Source organism: Notamacropus eugenii, chromosome 3, assembly GCF_028372415.1.
Source record: "Notamacropus eugenii isolate mMacEug1 chromosome 3, mMacEug1.pri_v2, whole genome shotgun sequence".
Lineage (NCBI taxonomy): Eukaryota > Metazoa > Chordata > Mammalia > Diprotodontia > Macropodidae > Notamacropus > Notamacropus eugenii.
In genome coordinates, this window is record NC_092874.1 from 451,768,581 (window position 1) to 451,774,427 (window position 5,847).

Below are 5,847 nucleotides of genomic sequence, written 5' to 3' on the forward strand. Positions count from 1 at the left end.
TAGGAATTGCTGTTTTTTTAGAAGAAACATGTTATGCATCGTATGGTGGTCCATATTTTCTCATGCTGAAACACTCTGCTCTACTGAGACATACAGTCCATCATCAATCTGTACTGAAAAGCCATCTCGGTTAGACCTGCCAGTGCCAGTGTTCTTTGGCTTAGACGGGTTATCTCTACACTAATATGAGGCATTGGAGATGGGACTTTAGTAAAGATACTCTTCATTCAACCATCCATCCATCTATCCATCCATTCATTCATTGAACGATGTAACATTTGAAAGGCACCTAGCCCAGTACTGAGCACACATATATACTGCTATACAAATCCTTATTTCCTCTCCCCCACCTTTTATTCCCCAAACATTTCTTAAGTACCTTCTACAAGCCAGAGAGACCACTGGATTAGGCAGTTCAAACATACAGAAAAGCGAAACAGACCTTGCCCTCAAAGAATTTACATGCTGTTGGAGCAAACAACAGTGCACAAGTAAATAAATAAAATACACATGCATATATGTATATATACATACACATACACACACATGCATACATAGATATTCATAGATACACACACACATAAAACTTTAGAGAAATACCCTAAGGAATAACTGTCATTAAAAGCTCTCCTTGCCAACATGTTAAATACATGGATAGTTGAATTCTTACACTGTCAGATTTATAAAAGTTGTCTATATATATTTAAGTTCTTTATAAAGATTATATAACAGAGGGAAATATGGCACTAAGTATAGGATATACAGAATTGGGGGGGGGGGGCAATACTATCCGTTTTAAGCAATTTAAGAAGCAAACTAAGGGTGTGTTATCCTGTCCAATACATGACAAACGTGCATCTGTGATGTGACCCATCTGGAGACCCTTTCCCAGATTATTCATTCCAGAAACACATGATGACATTAGACTCAGCCCTCTCTGCTCTTCCACTCACTTTGTGGTCTTTTAAGACCTGAATAAGGTTAAAAAATTCTGCCCCCATACTTCTTTTAGTGACTTTTTTCTGAGTGTTACCTAATGCCTCAAACTTCTGATAACTTTGTAAAAAGTCATTGGGCAGAAACAAAGCTAGCCCTAGATCACTGGGCTGAAAAGGGCAAATTGTTTTAAATGAAATGAGGCAGCTTTTAAAGGAGAGAGTTTGTTAAATTCTCAAACCCTCCTGTTTCACCTGTTGATCTTGACCTCTTCTTTCAGTTCAAGTTCATACATTTTCTTCAAAGAGTGGCACAGAGGAGATCACACATTTTCCTCGATGACAAATTAATCAAACTTGATTTCTTAGATGAGATAGATACAAAAGAACTACAACTCCCCAAGGGCTGAAAGTCAATACTGCTCTTCTGGCTCTGATTAGTGTAACAAAGGAATATCTGAGAGCCATCTTCCTCCTCTTTCTGCTAGGGGATCAAGCAGAAAGAGGGCTGGGGTTATAAAGGAGAAAGGGCTTATTAAAACACATTTCAGCTGTAACCAAGTGAATGGGAAGATATCCTGACAAAGTCAATTACTTTTCTGTGGATGCTCACCTTTTCTCAAGTGTAAAATTTCCTCTGAGGAGATGTTGAGGAAGTAGTTTATTATGAAACTGAACTGTTTATTGATCTTCCCTTTTATGTTACTTCTGTGAGGATGATTTTAAAACTAAGTAGACTTGGGGTATCTGGAAAAAGTTAGGGATATCTCAAGTTTAGATAAACAGGCCTGCTTTATTGCAACTGGTTTTAAAAAAATAGAGGAATAGAAAGTCCCTGAGACCAGAAAATTTGCATTCCTTTTAAGACAAGCCAGTGCAAGGTGAAGCAATAGAGTAAAAGTTTTGTCTATCTACTCTAGCAAATAAGTTGCGTATAATAAATTGTATACAATACTCTATGGGGATGTGAGGTATTATAGCACAAGACCTTCTGCACAGTTTTGTATGTATCTGTTTTTCTTTTTTTGCATAAGAACATCCCAGGGTATATTTTGCTCCATTCTTGTGATCCCTACATGGGTCTATATTTAGAACTCTTTCGGTGGCCCGGATGAAGTGTGGCATGATGCTTTTGGAACAAGGCAACATATTTCAGTGAAAGTTTTTTAAACAGCTAAATGCTCCTCCTTTTACATGGTAATATTTTATCAAGGTACCTGACATTATTTCCCTACAAATATTTAATTAAAGCTGAATCCAAAAGCTAAACTTTCTAGGTTCATATTTTTATAAGTTTGGAACATCTATTTCTCACTTTACCTCCATGCCTCCAGTGAATGATTAAAAAACCCCCACATATTTCAAAGAGCACAGGTTAAATTTAACAACAGAATCTTGATAAATATTTGCAAAAGAGAAATTAGAGATATTTTCTCCAGGCAAACAGTTTGGTAGTACAAATGCCTAGGCTCATCTCTCATAGACACTTGGTTTTGAAGATCTTTCCTCCGACTGCCTTTCTCAACCAGTCAAGCAGGTTTCAAAATATTTGTGGCATGCCAGACCCCTTAACAATTTAAAGTAGTGTGTCTAGCAATGAATAAGAAAAGCTATGCTTTGTACCTCTCTCCATCTGGCACAAGCCTAGATTTCCAGCCTTTATCTCTCACCATCAAATGTTCCATGGAACTCCATTAGAGCTGTGCTTTAAGTGATGGGGGTGGAGGGGAGGAAGGAGAGATAAGGTTAAGATGGAGTGTGGTTATGAGTATTCATGTAGTGACATTGGTCTGACCAGAGAAATGGCAATTTTACCATCCTGCTAGCCAGCCAAATCTAATAAGAATCTACTAAGCTTCAATTATGTGTGAGGCTAGGTACCAAGGATCAAAGACAAAAATAATATAGTGCCTGCCCCCAAGGAATTTACATTCTTCTTGGGAGTGGGAAGGAAGCACAACAAATACACAGATACAGATGTAACATTTGAGCCCACATCCTCTTTTATTCGACAGCTGAAGTTCGATAGCCAGTATTTTAAATAGTTGATTTTTGAAGGCCATCTTCACTTCTGCTTGAGTAAACTCTAAAACACAGAAGAACCATTGTAGTGTAGTGAGTGGATAAAGTGCTGGACTTGCAATCAGGAGACCTAGATTCAAATCCACTTTCACCCTGGATTTGCCCTATCACAAGTGCCCTGGGCAGCACTGCCCAGATTTGATTGAGAGGACTACCCCATGGCCCTGATGGCATAAGTTTTCACCTCCATGTTGGGTATGGGCCCTGAGCCCCCAGAGTAGACTGTGAGGAACGCAGTGAGAAACATGGGCAGCAGTAGGGGAAAGGTCATTTCAACTCGAGGCTCATTTTTGTGATCATCTCCAATAAACAATGCTTCTGTTTCTTACTCAAAAATAACAAACAAGAAATAGTTAATACAGACATTTTGCTCTTTCCAATACAATCAAGCACTTTCCTACCTCCCTGCATAAATGTTCATTCAAGGGAATGATAGCTAGCATTTGTATAGCACTTTATGGCTTACAAAGTGCTTTACACATATGAATCTCATTCTATCCTCCCAAACATTTTGGGAGGTGGATACTAGAGGTATGAGATTATCACAGTTTAGAGGAGAAAATGGGCTCAGAAAGATTAAGTAATTTGTTAATGGTTACACAGCTAGTTAATGTTGGACTTGGGTTCTGAACCCAGTTCACAACTGACTCCCAATCCAGTGATTCTCTGAAGGAATATTGACTGAGCCCTCAGGCCATGCCTTCTGTAAAACTCTTCCCCTATGTTCCTCCATTCTTTAAGGATGAGCTTAAATGTCACCACCTTTTTTTTTTTTTTTATTAAATTTATTTATTTAACTTTTAACATTCATTTTCACAAAATTTTGGGTTACAAATTTTCTCCCCTTTTATCCCCTCCCCGCCCAAACACCAAGCATTCTAATTGCCCCTATGACCAATCTGCTCTCTCTTCTATCATCCCTCTCTGCCCTTGTCTCCATCTTCTCTTTTGTCCTGTAGGGGCAGATAGCTTTCTATACCCCTTTACCTGTTTTTCTTATTTCCTAGTGGCAAGAACATTACTCGACAGTTGATCCTAACACTTTGAGTTCCAACTTCTCTTCCTCCCTCCCTCCCCACCCCTTCCCTTTGGAAGGCAAGCAATTCAATATAGGCCATATCTGTGTAGTTTTGCAAATGACTTCCATAATAGTTGTGTTGTATAGGACTAACTATATTTCCCTCCATCCTATCCTGTCCCCCATTACTTCTATTCTCTTTTGATACTATCCCTCCCCATGAGTGTCGACCTCGAATTGCACTCTCCTCCTCATGCCCTCCCTTCTATCATCCCCCCCACCCTGCTTATCCCCTTATCCCCCACTTTCCTGTATTGTGAGATAGGTTTTCCTACCAAAATGAGTGTGCACTTTATTCTTTTCTTTAGTGGAATGTGATGAGAGTAGACTTCATGTTTTTCTCTCACCTCCCCTCTTTATCCCTCCACTAATGAGTCTTTTGATGGCCTCTTTTATGAGAGATAATTTGCCCCATTCAATTTCTCCCTTTCTCTTCCCAATATATTTCTCTCTCACTGCTTGATTTCATTTTGTTTTAAAGATATGATCCCATCCTATTCAATTCACTCTGTGCACTCTGTCTCTATGTATGTGAGCGTGTGTGCATGTGTAATCCCACCCAGTACCCAGATACTGAAATGTTTCAAGAGTTACAAATATTGTCTTTCCATGTAGGAATGTAAACAGTTCAGCTTTAGTAAGTCCCTTATGACTTCACTTTGCTGTTCACCTTTTCATGGTTCTCTTCATTCTTGTGTTTGAAAGTCAAATTTTCTTTTCAGCTCTGGTCTTTTCATCAAGAATACTTGAAAATCCTCTATTTCATTGAAAGACCATTTTTTCCCCTGAAGTATTATAGTCAGTTTTGCTGGGTAGGTGATTCTTGGTTTTAGTCCTAGTTCCTTTGACTTCTGGAATATACTGTTCCATGCCCTTCGATCCCTTAATGTAGAGGCTGCTAGATCTTGTGTTATCCTGATTGTATTTCCACAATACTTGAATTGTTTCTTTCTAGCTGCCTGCAGTATTTTCTCCTTGACCTGGGAACTCTGGAATTTGGCCACAATGTTCCTAGGAGTTTCTCTTTTTGGATCTCTTTCAGGCGGTGTTCTGTGGATTCCTTGAATATTTATTTTGCCCTCTGGTTCTAGAATCTCAGGGCAGTTTTCCTTGATAATTTCATGAAAGATGATGTCTAGGCTCTTCTTTTGATCATGGCTTTCAGGTAGTCCCATAATTTTTAAATTGTCTCTCCTGGATCTATTTTCCAGGTCTGTTGTTTTTCCAATGAGATATTTCACATTATCTTCCATTTTTCCATTCTTCTCTCTTTGTTCTGTGATTTCTTGGTTTTGCATAAAGTCATTAGCCTCCATCTGTGTCATTCTAATTTTGAAAGAACTATTTTCTTCAGTGAGCTTTTGAATCTCCTTTTCCATCTGGCTAATTCGGATTTTGAAAGCATTCTTCTCCTCATTGGCTTTTTGAACCTCTTTTGCCAATTGAGTTAGGCTAGTTTTCAAGGTGTTAATTTCTTCAACATTTTTTTGGGTCTCCCTTAGCAGGGAGCTGATCTGCTGTTCATGCTTTGACTTCATGTCTCTCATTTCTCTTCCCAGCTTTTCCTCCACCTCTCTAACTTGATTTTCAAAATTCTTTTTGAGCTCTTCCATGGCCTGAGCCCATTGGGTGGGCTGGGACACAGAAGCCTTGATTTCTGTGTCTTTGCCTGATGGTAAGCATTGTTCTTCCTCATCAGAAAGGAAGGGAGGAAATGCCTGTTCACCAAGAAAGTAACCTTCTATAGTCTTA